Source organism: Hibiscus syriacus, unplaced genomic scaffold (assembly GCF_006381635.1).
Source record: "Hibiscus syriacus cultivar Baekdansim isolate YM2019G1 unplaced genomic scaffold, ASM638163v2 tig00112490_pilon, whole genome shotgun sequence".
Lineage (NCBI taxonomy): Eukaryota > Viridiplantae > Streptophyta > Magnoliopsida > Malvales > Malvaceae > Hibiscus > Hibiscus syriacus.
In genome coordinates this window covers 397,827-414,831 of record NW_024063343.1, presented here as the reverse complement: position 1 = coordinate 414,831, position 17,005 = coordinate 397,827, and positions in this window count along the sequence as shown.

Below are 17,005 nucleotides of genomic sequence, written 5' to 3'. Positions count from 1 at the left end.
TTAAATTCAAGTTTAGGAATTATATTTTAGGATTTAAGTTTAAACAATTATCTTTTATTTTTTATCCTATTTTTAGGATTTTTAGAAGGTTATAAATATCCCTTGGGGTAAGCATAATTGATTCATTATTTCTTTCTTCCTTTAGTTTAATAAAAAATATTTTCTTCTATTTTCGTTTTCTTTACTTTTCTTTCAAGTCGAGGGCTAAAGCAATGACTCAATTCTAACGAGAGAATTGAAAAACACTTGAATAACTTCATAATATCTCTCTCAATCTCTGCGCTTATTTTCAAAATCAAAACAATTTCAAAATCAAAACAATTTTCAAAATCAAAACAATTTTCAAAATCAAAAATTGACTTTGGGCAAGATATTGTCGCGATTAAATATGTGGGAGGAAGGATCAACTTATTGAAAGCACATTCGACTTCTTAAGAACACACTTGGCAAGAGTGCATTGCTAAGAGGGGATTGAGATCATAAATATAGTTATTCAAATAACAATTTGAGCCGGTCTTCACGAACTTAAATGATTATTGATCTACAACAATTGCTATTGATCAGATCAATTTCCGAAGCCGGAATCAAATATTGCCTTGGGTATTGGGTATACAAAAAAATAGCCACGAGGATTTCCCTTGTAGACAAAGTAATCGACGTGAATCCTGAAGGAAAAATCTAATTCGATGATCCGAAGGAAATTGAGTCAAAGTGAAAGCCTAAGGTTGATTTTACCATATTGAATTTTCTTTTAAACTTTGTTTTTTAATTTCTTTTTAATCTTCTTTGAAATCTTTTTATTTTTATTTCTTCTATTTTATTTCTCTTCATCTATAAATCTCCACCATTACTCAAATTATACTTCATACACTTCTTGGCTCAAAGGTTAAAGGAAGCACAAATAAATCAGGAAGTTTCCTTAGTCTCTGTGGGATTGATCCTTACTTCTCTTTTACTACGTTAAATTTCCTTTATTTATTAATTGAGAAGAAGGAATTATTTTGACGCGAAAAATGACGAGCGTCAAATTGGCGCCGTTGCCGGGGGACTAACGACGAGTTACTAATTTCTTACTTTATTTGTTTTTAATTTATAACCAGGAAGTGGAGGAAGCATCTATCTCAGAACCTGTAGTCTGAATCATGTCGTCGAGCTAACGACGTTAAAAATAGCTCTTTATGGGAGGCAATTCATTTTATTTTCATTTTTCGTTTGTTCAATTTTTTTTATTTTAAATTTTAAATTTTTAGTTTTTTGATTTATTTTTATTTGAATTTTCAGGTACCCTTTCATTATCCAAAAATCCTACCCTTTAATTTATTCCTTAGTAAACCACATTTGAGCATATTTCCCTTTGTTTGATTTTCACCCCAACAAATTAAACCCAAAGTTTTTCTTTTTATTTTCCCCTCTCTTTTCACACCCTTGCCGAGACTTGAGATCTTGTATCATTCTTGTCCCATTAAGAAAAAATGAAAAAGAAACAAAAAAATAGTTTCGCAAAAAAAATACATTGCTCACTGTAGAAAAAAAAATGAAAAAAAACAACAATAGGCCCTTTTGTTTGAATAAATAAAAAAAGAAAGGAAGAAAATAGTTGTTTCAATTGCCTTTCTTTTATTTCTTTTTCTTCGTTTTTATATTTCATTTGTTCTTCATGATTAATTCGTGGATTGTTCCGAATCTCTTTGATCTCATGTTTTGGCACTTTAACCATTTTTTGACCTTTTCCCCTACTCATACCTTAGCCTCGTTACAACCTGGATTAAAGACCTCTTGACTTTTGCATCATATTCATTTTTAAGTAGTAGAGATTGGATTTAATTACAAGCTTATGGTAATGCTTTGACTTATTTTGGGTTGAGCGTTCTTTGTCCTTAAACACTTGAGAATAAGTGAATCTTTTATGAGGGTATTGAGTCTTGTATCATGAGATTAGTGGGTCATTGGAATGTCTTGTTTTGATTAACTTGTTCCCTAGATTTGCCACTTGCTTGATTGATTCTTAGTTTCAATTAATTGCTTTGATTTTGATTAATTGGATGATTAAAGTATGGTGTGAATTAGAGAATGACAACTTATGATTTTAGCATGTTGATTGAGAAATGCTTTAGAACAAGCATTAGATAAGTGAGGGGGAATTTGACCAGTGTCTATTTTGTGCTACATTTTATGCTTAAATGCTCCTTGTTTATTTATCTTTATTGCTGATTTGGGTGTTTTTACATGATTTCTGTGCAGGGCAATGACTTCTGGAAAATATGCTTAAAAAGATTGAAAACTATACTTTTTGTTCTGGAACCAAGGCTGGAACAGTGGGCATGAATTTAGGCATGAAATGCTGACATGACAATGAGTCAACAGCTTCTAGAAGGTCCAATCAGTAGCATCCAATCATCAATTCTAGAAGGTGGATGGATAGATAGAGCATTACAAGCATTTTAAATTCAAGTTTATGAATTATCTTTTAGGATTTAAGTTTAAACAATTATCTTTTAGGATTTAGTCTAAATGATTCGTCCTTTATTTCTTTCTTTAGTTTAATAAAAATTATTTTCTTCTATTTTCATTTTCTTTAATTTTCTTTCAAGCCGAGGGCTGAAGCGATGACTCGATTCCAACGTGAGAAATGAAAAACACTTGAATAACTTTGGAATATATCTCTCAATCTCTGCGCTTATTTTCAAAATAAAAATAGTTTCAAAATCAAAGATTGACTTTGGTCAAGATGTTGTTGTGATTAAATGTGTGGGAGGAAGGATCGATTTATTGAAAGCATATTCGACTTCTTGGGAACACACTTGGAAAGATTGCCTCGCTAAAAGGGAATTGAGATCAGAATTAATAATTATTGAAACAACAATCTGAGTCAGTCTTCACAAACTTAAACGATTATTGATCTACGACAATTGATGTTGACAAGATCAATTTCCGAAGCTAGAATCAAAGATTGCCTTGGGTATTCGGTATACAAAGAATAGTCACGAGAATTGCCCTTGTAGACAAAGTAGCCGACATGAATCCCGTAGGGAAAATCTAATTCGATGATCCGAAGGAAATTGAGTCAAATCGAAAGCCTAAGTTTGATTTTACCATATTGAATTTTCTTTTAAACTTTGTTTTTAAATTTCTTTTTAATCTCCTTTGAAATCTATTTTTTCTTTCTTGTATTTTATTTCTCTTCATCTATAAATCCCCACCATTACTCAAATTCTACTTCATACACTTCTTGGCTCAAAGATTAAACAAAAAATGAATAAATCAGGAAGTTTCCTTAATCTCTCTGGGATCGATCCTTACTTCTCTTTTACTACGTTAAATTTGCTTTATTTATTAATTGAGAAGAAGGAATTATTTTGACACGAAAAATGACACACACCAAGTTGATACCAAATTAGCTCATTATATCAACTCAATAAACTATTTTACCTAATTATAGCTTACATCAACTAATTTTTTTATACAATAAAGAAATGATGGGGATTGAAATTTGGTTTTTAAATTAGGGGAAAGTAAGGGTAAACTGCATTCAAGGCTATAAAAGTATGAGTCTGGTTTTATTTTGATCATTAACCGGAAAACATTTATCAATTAAGTTAGTAAACTATCAAATTGATTTCAATAGAATCACTGATAATGATTAAGAAATTACTAACGTTGTAATTAAATAGATTTATATAATAGTATATAATCAGTCCTTAATATTTATATATATTATATCTATTTAATTCTAATTTAAAATAATTTAAGAAATTCAAACCTCTAGATCTAAAATTTATACCAATTTAATCCACTTACACTTTATCATAATCATCCCCCGTAATAAACACCATTTATTTGGAAATATTTGGTGTTCACGGAGTAAACTTTTTAAAAACTAGAGATGTTTAAACGATTATTTTGGTCACTAATAGAATTGAATTAGTCAAAACCAATTTAATCGAACTTTTCTCTTTAGCTGTTAATTGAATAAATTTTTTAATTTGAAAATTTTGATTAGGTTTTGAAAATTTAATGGGTATAATATGATTAAAAAATTGTTAGATCTTGATTCTTATCGAGTTTGAGCTTAAAATAATATGTAATATATGTATTACTCTAATCCAGTCTGACCCGAAGATTGATGGATTAGAATGTCACACGGTACCACCGAAGTGGCTAACCCAAAAATTTTGTTTAAAACGATTGTAAATCATCACTTAAAATCATCCATAGTAAAAATAAAATAAAACATAATAATAATATGAGTTTACAAAATATGGGAGCTCCAAAAATATCCAAATAATACAATATTGAGTTTAAATTGAAAGAGAGTTACAACTGAATACATAAGGCTCCATAAATAGTACGTGCCCTCTAAGAATAACTTAAGACATACTCTGAATACCTATGGTGATCTGGAACTGTAGTTAATGATAATCCTCCGCTACTGGTATCCTAGGAATCTGCGCACAGAAACACATTCTGAACACTGACTAGTAACAATATTGTACTACATGCATTCACTAAATAAACTGACTAGTGGCATGGGTATGAATACATGTGAAATATTGATATGAACTACTGAGTAGGCATCATGGTGTGATTAAGGGTTTTTCATCTCGAAGCTCACACACCCCTCTAGCCTTCATAAAATACCCTTGAGTATCTGAGGTGAGATCCGAAACTGCATCGAAAACGTACATTAGGCCAACTTACTCCGTCGAGTCTTGGGGCATCTGCGCCCAGTCGGCAACTAAAGTTCCTTGGCACTGACTGGGATATGCAACTAAGACTGCCATGTTCTACTAAAAAGACTCATGTGTCCTGGCTGTTTCCCGAGCGTCAAACAAGGCTAGTTTTATGTAGTCCTAACTGTTATTTTTTATAGTCATTCTAAAATTAATTATTGTTCTCACTTCTAGTTTTATCTTCCAATATTCTAATGTTGTTGGGCCCATTAAGTCTAATATATTAATCAATAGATTACTTATTCAAAACTGTCTGTTGGTACCGATACTGACCCTTGACTATCGATAGCCACATTTTGGTATCGATACCTATTGACTGTTATATACTGATATGTGAGGGTAGTATCGATAGGGATGGAAAACGGGTATAATTTTGTGGATTTCGCACCGTACCTGCACCAAATGGGGCGAGGATGGGTATATGTTTAGTGGGTAGCGGGTGGGTGTGGATGTAAAAAGTCATACCCGCCATGGATAGTGGGTAGGTGATGGGTTTGAGACTTTATCCGCTCCGTATCCGCCCTCCCACTAACTACCCACCATATAAATTTTGGTCCATTATGAATTTATGTATAATTTTACATACTATTATGTAAATCTTAAGATTTTATTGGACATGCCTTGTAATTTAACCAAATTTTATAGTATAAACATTTTTAGAATTGAAGACCGTCATTTCTTTTATCTCAAATTAGAGATTATAGGTGGATACAGATGGGTACGAGAAGGGTGGTGAGTATCCAGTTGGGTAGTGGGTATGTGGATGGATTTGAGAATATATCTATATGGACGGGTGTGGATTTAAAAATTTTACCCATCGTGGGTGGTAGGTAGGTGGTGGATACATAAATATTAGGTGGGTATGGGGATGGGGGAAGGGGTATCTGCACCCGCCACACCTGTTCACCATCCCTATGTATCAAAACTCCTAGGCTGAGTATCGATACTCTAATGTTGGGGTATCATTATTGTACTGAGTATCGATACCGAAATTAGATTCGACGTTTTAAAAAATGCCTTAGTATCGATACCCCTACTAGGAGTATCGATACCCCTACTAAAGTATCAATATTCTACCCTTTGTATTGATATTCCCATGAGTATTGATACAAAAAATATATACTGGAAAATGGTAAGTGCACCTGGTATCGATACCACCATACGAGTATTGAGATCGGACTAAGAGTATCTACACTCCATGAATGATTATCTATACACCCTTTTCAAAACTCCTTTATTTTACAGTAGCTGAAGAACAATATCGGTATTGTTCTTCTAATACCAATACTCTGTCCATAAATACCCTGTTTTGGGTACAAAAATGCTAACTTTTTACCCCAAATACCCTATTAAGGTTCCCAACCATTATTAAAGTCTTATGAGGGTTAAAAGGGGTCATAATAATTCTTTTATCATGTTGAAAAAAATCAAATGATGCAACTACCATGGGCATGCTTCATAATTCATACAACTTACAAAAATTTATCTAAAGACCTACATGTGGTAGAATTGAGTTAGAAATGTGTTACATGATGTCATAAGCTTCTAAGAACTCCCAAAGGCTCAACTAGACTTGGAATTTTCTCTAACTTCTCTCACTAGTCAAGAATCATGCATACAAGTTACTAATGCATTTAAAAGATTAGAAAGATGTTAAAAACACTTTTTAGAACTAAAATCATTCAAAAATAAGTTGTCTATCAAAGGATCCCTTAAACCCCCTCATAAAGCCCACTTATGGTAACCATGATGGAAAAGAGAGATTGAAGGCTTGAATTGAAGGTATAAAAGTGGAGATTTTGATTCTTACCTTATAAGTTCATATTAAGCTTGATAGGTCTCCTGGTTTCTACCTTTTGTAAGCTATAATGGATCCCAAAGGAGATGAGAAATGGAAGAAGAAGAAAAAGGTAAAGAAAAAGAGATGTGAAGGTGTAGACGTGATATCATCTTTTTTAATTGGGAATTCGACCTTTCAAAAAGAAAAAGGGTAAATCACTCCTTTGGTCATTCCAATTTCAGTAAACTTTAAAAGATCCATTTTTTATCAACTATTGTTCTTTAAACAAGTCCAATTCCACTTTAATTTGGGTCAAGGCATCCTATAAGCTAGAGGATCCACTTAAGGCCCTATCGGGCCATTTGAATAAGTATCGATTCTATCATCCCCAAAAAACCTTATCTTGGGCTATACGAAAAACAATATCGGTATTGTTCATCCAATACCAATAGCTGTTCCTAAAATATGCCCTATTTTGAGCATGAAAATATGCTCTAACTCTACCCATTTGCCCTACTAAGGCTCTTAAGCATTATTTAAGTCTTATTTGAGTTATTAGAGATTAAAAGGAGTCATATTTCATATTGAATGACATCATAAATGAAATCTACCATGAATTACTTATACATGCTTCATGAACCCAACTAACCAATCATGCACATCTAATGAGCTACTTGTGGTATAGGTAAGTTAGAAATGTGTTACCTTGATGATAGGTTGTACGTTCCTACTCTACCAAGAACTAGCTTATCTACCTATGGTCTTGGAGACTTCCCCAATCTTTTTTACTAAACATAACAAGGAAAATGTTAGTATTTTCGGAAGCTCGAAACGACAACCGGAACGATTTGCAAAGAGGGGTCGGAACGGTTTTGTGTTTAGGGAGTAAGGAGATTGAAAGATAGTGAATTGCACAACGATTTATAGTGGTTCGACTTTCTCAATCAAAGTCTACGTCCACTACCTTAGCTCCTCACCAAGGATTTTCCAACAAATTCACTAATTTGTTCTTTCTTTTGAGGATAAAGAGTAACCTTACAAATTCCCTAGTTTTTCCGGGCTAAACTAGAACCTTTCCCTAGCTTTTACACGAGATTAGCTAGAACCTTTCCCCTTTACAAAAGGATAAAAGATGTAAACAAGAAAACCTCTCTAAGGTAGGTGTTTACAAGATTGAGCTCACAAGAACAAAATATTTACAAGAGAAAGATGAAATAAGATTGAAAAACTATTCTCTTGTGTTTGATTGCTTGGATAGTTGTTCTGTTACTTCTTCAAGTGTCCTTAGCTTGTATTTATAGCTTGGAAAGTGTTTGAAGTCATATCTAGCCGTTGGAGATGTTTTGGAGCCGTTTGGGAATGATTTTTCTACAAAAATAGGCTGCCCAGAATGGGGGGAATCGGTACCCCTTCATAGGGAATCAATACCCCTTCATAATATTCAAATATTATGACCGTTGGGCTGATGAACAGTGAGGGAATCGGTTCCCCTTTTACATACTGGAATTTTTGAGCCTCGGGGTACTGTTCAAACAGTGATTTACTGTTCATAAAACATTTTTGTGCTCAATTTTAAATTAAAAGAACTTTGAATTATTTTTGTAAATTTTGAATAAATTCAATTAAGTCCAAATACATTTTGTAAATTCAATTCAAGTCCAAAAACTATTTTGCCTTAAATTGTTATATCGAAACATAGTTCAACAGAAAATGAGTTACTGACTTATTGGGAGACTTGGGATAAAGATAAGGAAACTTTTTTTTAACATAAATCTATAAAAAAAGGGCTAGAAATCTATGGTTTCATACACCCCCACTAAATCCATTTTTGGTCACTGTGGCAAAAACTTGATCTTAATGGCTTGAAAGGAAGCTAGGAAGATGGAGATTCAATTTTTTACCTTAAAATCTCAAAATATGGATGAATGGATAGAAAATTTAATACTTTTGTTTCTTGGGTGGGAGAGAATGAAGGATGAAGGATGAAGAAGAAGAGACAAAGGTGGGTTGGGAAAATGAGGTGCCAAACATGATATAATTAACAAAGAATAAGATTCATCCTTTTTTTAAAGATGGGTTAATTGTTCTTTTAGTGTTTCCTCTTTTGGTCTAAGATTAAAAATATCCTTTTCATTACCTATTGAGATCAAACCAAGCCCAAACTAAACCCACTTGGAACAAGGCTCTCACAAGCTAAGGAAAATTTTGTTCAAAGGCCCTATTGAAAAAGCTATTGACTCCTAATTCGAGATGTAAGGCAATACAAATCCAACCCTCATGACATATAAGGAGTTATTTCAGCAGCTCTACAACATGTATATGGTGTCACCCTACCCGGTAGAACCTCTAAAGTTGTTATATCTAAAGGGGTATAATGAAAACGCACATTGTGAATACCATAGTGGTATCATTTTGACATTTTATTGATAATTGTGTTACCTTTAAGAGGATCATTCAGAGGTTACAGAAACAAAAACTAGATTCATTTTAATGACAAAACCAACATAGCCTAGAATTCTCTCCCAAACCAAGGGGAGACCGAGATTAATGCAATAATTCAAAAACGGGAAGACATACCAAGATGAATGTATCGGAAGTAAGGTTCTCGTTGATATGGGTATGGGGCAAATAATGAATGTGGTGCTACTAGTTCCATACATAGATGCCTTAGAATACAAGAAATAAGATTTCTGCTAGTATCATCACAAAGAAGGGTATATCATACAAGAGCGCCCCATCTTCAGAGATCTAGTTGAGCAACATATGGATAATAAAGAGCTAGAATTTTTAGAGAATACCTCAAAAGTGGATGTGTGTACATCTGGGGAATCATCAGACAAAGGGTATAATGCTAGTTTCCATTTGGTGATCACACCCATACTAAAGGCAGTAGTAATCAAAGCCCCAAAACCATTTGCTTATAAAAACAACAAGCAAGTTCCTTATGAGTACGACAGTAGGGTGGAAAATGTCAATGAAGTGGGACATTTTACTATAAGTGGAAGATGTTACAGATGATAGATCCCTTTAAAAGAGATGAACTTGTGATCAATGAGCCCATAAAAGAAGACGAGGCAGTGGAATTCTTGAGGTTTCTAAAACATAGGGAATGCAACATTGTAGAATATTTGCGCAAGCTACTTGCTCGTATCTCAATGTTAGCATTACTTCTAAGCTCCGAGTCATATTGGGAAATACTATTGAAGGTGTTGAACCAAACTTTTGTGCTGAAAGATATAAAAGTTAACAAGTTAGATCGTTTGGTCAACAACACATAGTCAAATAACCTTATTTAATTCTCAGATGATGAAATTCCGCTATAAGGGAGAGGAAAGGCTAAGGTATTGCATATCACAACCCACTATAAGTGGCATGCTTTACCTAGTTGCTCATTGTTAACAGTTCTGCACTAAGCGTAATGCCCTTCGTCACCCTCAAGAGGTTACCCTTGGATACATCATATATAAGGGCTTGTCAAAACATGGTATGATCATTTGATGGAAATAATAGAGAAGTTCTCGACAAGATTGAAATCCCATAGACTATTGGATCAATACGTATAATATAGAATTTTTGGTCATGGACATTATGCCCTTGTATTGTTGTCTTCAAGGTAGACCCTGGATCCATCAAGCTAGAGTGGCGCCTTCCACACTTCATCAAAAAATAAAGTTTGTTATTAATGGAGCCCTTGGAACCATCATAGCAGAAGAATACATTATGATAACTGTAACCACCAACGCCTCTCAATAGCAGTGGATGAAGACACTGTGGAGTGTTCATTTCGATTTCTGAAAATTTTCAATGCCACTTTCATGGAACACAGAAAAAAAATCCATGCGCCCCAATTATTGAATTGTATAAAAATTGAAATCATGATAACCCTGGGAAGAGGCACTAATATATGGAGAGGGTTTGGGAAGTGTCTATAAGGAATGATTGACCCTATTTCCTATAACCAAACTAGATCATTTTGGCCTTAATTATCAAGGAAATCATCAATAGAGGAGGAATGAAATCCAGAAAAACCAAGAAAAAATGAGGGCAAGTGTACCAAGTGAAGAAGTTCACTAGGAACCGATGGTTTTCCCTCATTCAGTGAAGCCTTTATGTCAGGGGGATACAAATTCAAAGAAGATTTGATAACGTTCCCCCGCCCTATAGGATACTTTGAAGATTTTGAACATCAACACTATAATAGAGGATGGTGCAAAGGAAGTAGATCAATTTGGAATCCGTCCATTGCGACTAAGGTCCGTATTGAGCAACTAGACCGTTGAATAGACACTTGTATTTTAAAAAAAATCAGAGTAATACTAAAAAATTTCCCTATTTTCTCATACCCGAGGCAATAGTATATCCCTTGTAAGGGTTGATGAAATCTTTTTACATAATTTTAATAAGAGATACATTCTTGATTCTCACATGGCAAACACATTTTCCATCAATTATTTATTTCATTGTGTATATACGTGTGTATATATATATATATATATATTATTTGTTTCTATTCTTTATGTGAGATAGTACCTCTCACATATGTATGTACATATATATATATATATATATTTCCTTCGCCTCTCTTTAGGTCACTAGATATCAATGATATAGATGACAATGATTCTGACCCCGAGATCGATTTCGAGCAATCTATATGTCTAGGGGAAATCGATGAGTGTGACAATGAGGAATAATGTGATTTGCCTCCCGAGTTATTAAAAATGATGGAAAGAGAAGAAAAATAGATTATGCCTTACAAGGAAAAGAGTGAAGTCCTGAACTTAGAGACAAAAAAAGATAAGAAAGAGGTTAAAATTGGCATGATTCTCTCCACTAAAGCACAAAGAGGTTTGATTGAGCTACTCAAAGAATACAAGGATGTGTTCGCATGGTCTTATCAGGATATGTCGGGACTTGATACGAACATGGTTGTACATAAGCTAAAAAAATATGCCAGAATACAAGCTAATACACCAGGAATTAAGGAGGATGAAACCCAAAATGCTTATAAAGATAAAAGAAGAAGTCAAGAAGCAGTTCGATGCTGGTTTCCTTCAAGTGTCTTAATATCCGGATTGGGTGGCCAACATAGTACTTGTACCAAAGAAGGATGGAAAGATGCATATGTGTGTAGACTATAGACACCTTAACAGAGCCAATCCTAAAGACAACTTCTCATTTCCACACATAAATACTCTACTAGATATCATAGTTGGAAACTTTTTGTTCTCATTCATGGATGACTTCTCCGGATATAATCAAATCAAAATACATTCGAGAGACATTGAAAAAACCACATTTGTCACCATGTAGGGGATGTTTTGCTACAAGGTAATGTCGTTCAAGTTAAAGAATGTAGGGGAAACATACCAAGGAACCATTGTGACCTTGTTCCATGACATGATGCAAGAAATTGAGGTGTATGTTGACGATATGAACGTCAGAGCTCAAAAAAAGAGAGCACATCGAGATTCTTAGAAAATTATTCCAAATATTGAGAAAATTTCAACTAAATCTCAATCCAAACAAGTGCACCTTTAGTGTAACATCTAAGAAGTTATTGGGCTTTATCATAAGCAAAAGAGGGATATAAATCGATCTCGACAAGGTCAAAAGAATCTAAAATTTCCTACCACTACGTACAAAAAAATAGGTTTAAGGTTTCTTGGAAAGACTAAATTACATTGATCAATTCATCTTATAGTTAACTAAAAACTGCGATCCAATTTTTCGATTGCTTAGAAAGAACAACCCAAGGATATGGAATGGTGATTTCCAAGATTCCATTGAAAAAAATAAAGGAGTTTATGTCAAATACTCATATCTTAATGTCTCCAATTCTAGACAAACCTTTTTTCTTATACCTCTTCATTTTTAAAAAATCGATGTGATATGTACAAGGACAACATGATGAAACGAGAAAGAAAGAGAGGATCATTCACTACATAAGCAAGAAATTTAAAGATTGCAAGGTTATATATCCACCAATCGAAAAGGTTTGTTGTGCCTTAGTCTAGGTTACTCGAAGACTCATGCAATACATGTTGTACTACTCCACATGTATGATTTCTAAGTTGGACCCGTTAAAGTACATGATTGATACCTGTTCTCTCATGAAGGTTAGTCAGTGGCAGATGTTGTTAAAGTTTGATACTCAGTATGTCAGTAAAAATACCATAAAAGAAAGTTTCATATCTAACTTCCTAGCTAGTAGAGCTTTAGACGACTATGAATCATTAAACTCAATTTTCTGAACAAAAATGTTATGACCATATATGTAAAGGAAGCCAGTATTTCCACCTCTGAATATTGGATGATGAATTTTATCATGTATCTAATGCTCTGGGGCATGGAATCAGAACAATTTTAGTTTCACCTAAAGGAGATGACTACCCATTCACGAGTAGGCTAAACTTCGATTGCACTAACAATATGCAAGAATACGAGGCTTTTGTCTTAGGAATCTTAGCTACCAATGAACTAAAAATAAAAACTTAGAAGTTGTTTGGAGATTCTACCATAGTAATGTACCATGTAACACCCATTTCCCGTATACGTTTCCGTACACAAGTCACAGATGTCACATGACTTTTAAAAACTTTTCTAATTTTAAAAACCAGTAAAATTTTGTTTCTATACATAAAACTTTTTAAAATAATAATAATAAAATATTTGTTAACTTTTAGTATGTAAAATAGTCTTAAAGTTCTAACATATTAAATATTACAATCATCATAAGTTAAATACATTCAAAGCATTATCATAAGTCTATTACATGCCATCTAATAATATCAAAAGTAGACATAACTATCATACAGTTACTGATGAGGCAATCTTTGATTTACGATGTCAGCTGCACTCCTTACTCTACTCGTACTAATACCTACACGTGAAACCAACATATATTAAGTATTCACTTATTGAGGCATAATAATACAAATGAGGTGTAACCAAAATAGAATTATATCATAAAATATCAAAATATGAATTAAATCATATAAATCATAATAATACATAAAAATGGCTTGGTAAACCAACTTTCTTTCACATAACCTGCGGCACAATGTTTAGTATGCCCAACATACCTATCAATCAGTGTTTTTCCCAAATTATCCTTTTATTTGCCCAATGTATGTTGAATGAGAATGCAAGGTACATGAGTTGCACCTAAGTGCCAAAATGGTAATTCACAAACTCATTATGAATTCTATGGATGCACACATAGTTCTGAAATGGTAATTCACAAACTCATTATGAATACCATGGGTGCATACATAGTGCCGAAAGTACACATAGTGCCAATACGAAAATGCAACATATGCATTAAACAAAATCGATCGATAACCATCATGCACAAAGAATGACGGAATGCACATATGACTCTCAATGCACATACAATAGACCTTTAAATCAACTTCGCAGATTAAACATTTATTCTGAAACATCTATAGTTGTTAAAACAATATAAAAGTCAATCCTTCTATTTTAGAGCAGTTCATACTCTAAAACATATTCGTAAAATAATTTCCATAAACTTTATGAAATATTTCAAAATAATGTAAAATATACTTTTATCAAAACATTTGAGGTTGACTCATCGCAAGTCATCCTCATATCATATAAGTACATAATAAATGCACTCACCTGGTATGCCTCACTATTATGCCTTAATAATGTCCTACTATTCTTCTACTTTATCCTTGACTTTCTGTCTGCTTGACTCAGGAGTTTGATTATGATCTACACAAGCATACTTAATTACACATAAAATACAAATATTAGTATACTTTCTAACATTTATAGAAAATAATAATACTCAAAAGTACTATTATTTTTGAATTCTATTAACATTCATCCTAACTTCAAATTTTAGACTGAATAGTATCGGTACCCCTCCTATATATATATTCTTCTATTCTATGGTACCGATACCCACTTCAATATCGATACCATTTTTACATTATGGAATCCATTTTTCCATTACAATATTGATACCTTTCTCTTGGTATCGATACCTGAATATCAGTATCAAAACTACTTTAATCAGTATCGATACTATCATTGTGTTCATCCTCTTTCCTCCAATTTAACCTTATAGTATCGGTATTGATCTTCCAATACCGATAACCTTACCTATATTTTACATATTTCTATTCAATTTTTACCCAAATTTCACCTAAATATCTTACTCTTATCTCCAACCATACCATCAAACTCATCATCATTTAACCCAACTAACTTACATCCATAAATATCCAAAAAACAAAAACTAAAACTAAAAATCACACCAAATTTTCAAACATGTTTTCAACCACTTCTAAGGCTCCAAATCTCTTATTTACATCTTTGACAAGTCAAATATGCTTTTAAACTCCACATACTGACCAAATTTCATCAAATCACTTAAAAACCCATTTTATTAAATCACTAATAAATCTCAAATCTCTTTGTTTTAATCACTCTTAAGATTTCCTTAAGCTTCTATATCACTTAAGGCTTCAAAACCAACCCAAAAATGAAAGGAAAAACCATCTTGAAGAAATATTAACTTTGCTATGGCGGTACGGGGAAAAGAAGAAGAAGAAGAAGAATAGAGAACCTACGGTCAGACTTATCCTCTTCCACTATTCAACACTTAAATATTAAATTCATTTACTTCTAAAAGACCATAATGCCCCTCTATTCTTCCAATCTTAATAATAAGTCTTAAACCCAATTTCCTAGATCAATCCATGTACTTTTTAATTTATTCAAATTAACCCACCAAATTTTAAATCCTTTCATTATAGTCATTGACCCGATGTTTGGGGTATTATAATTCTCCCCTTAAGAAAATTCATCCTCAAATTTTAAGATGTACCTGATGTGAAGTGGTATGAAAACTACTTCTTCATGTCATTCTCTCTTTCACAAGTAGCTTCCTCGACTTTATGGTTTTGCCAAAGCACTTTATCAAGAGTAAACTACTTGTTACGTATTTCTTTGTTTTCTCGAGCCAAGATCCACACTTGTTCTTCTTTGTAAGTCAAATCTGGTCGGATCTCTATTTCCTATGGTCTGATAATATACAATGGATCAGATCAGTACTTCTGAGCATCGACACGTGAAAAAAAGTATGGATCTTATCCATATCGAGATGCAAAGCTAATTAATAAGTTACTGGTCCGACCCTTTTTAAAATTTCATAAGGTCCAATAAATCTCGGACGCATCTTCCATTTGCGCCCAAACCATAATACTTTCTTCCAAGGCGATACTTTCAGAAATACCTTATCTCCCACTTGATATTCAATTTTGTCTCTCTTCAGATCAGAATAAGACTTTTGTCTATCAGAAACTATCTTAAGATTATCTTGGATAACTTTCACTTTATTTTCCATTTTTTTTTCATTAAATCAGGGCCAACTAGATCTCGATCTTTTAGCTCAAACCAATATAATGGTATTCGACACTTCCTCCCATACAAGGCTTCATACGGAGCCATCTTAATACTCGATTGATAACTGTTATTATAGGCAAATTCTACTAAAGGCAAATATCTTTCCCATGATCCTTTGAATTCAATCACGCATGCTCTTAGCATATCCTCCAATACCTGAATAGTTCACTCTCACTAACCATATTGTTGAAAACATTTTGATGTTTCGATATAACAAATTAAGTATAAATGAATTTTAAGATTTTACAAATGATTTTCTAAGTATATTCGATTTAATTACTCGAATATCAAGTTATTACTCCAAGTCTCTTCAAGATCAATTTCAAACCTTACTATATGTGTAAAATTGTGTTTTATACTTAATATATTTTTAAAACAATTTTCACAAAGTATTTTGAACCAAAATCAAGCATAAAATCAAATTTTCAAAGTGATGCACCAATCCATGCATCGATGCACCATGGAATAAATTGAACATTGAATGCATTTCATGCATCGATGCACATACTATGCATCGATGCAGTCAGAGTTTTATTAAAACATCGAATGCATTTGATGCATCGATGCACTCTGGCTATTTTGAAACATCAAATGCATTTCATGCATCGATGCACTCTTAGTGCACCGATGCACTAAGGGTCCAATGTTCAAAATATTTGAATTTTACACTTGAAGCACCGATGCACCTAGTGTATGCATCGATGCACTGACACTCCCAACTGATTTTATTAATTTGTTTCACACTTAAACGACTATATTGACTCCACTAACCATCCCCAATGTTCAGAATCATTTGAAGGAGTATTTAAACAAGTTCTGAAGCCATTGATCAAGAACAAGAAAGAAGAAATCATAGAGAAACAAGAGAGAAAGCATCAAACATCAAGTTTGTGCAAATCAAGCCAATTTTCCTTTCAATATTTATTTTACTTTCAAGAACACAATTTGTGCTCATTTGTAATCATCTTTGAGTGTTTTTATCTTGTTCTAGAATTGTGCAAACATATTGCCTTGTGAGGTTTTCCTTGTAAGTTTGCAAATTTGTATATTTCTCTTT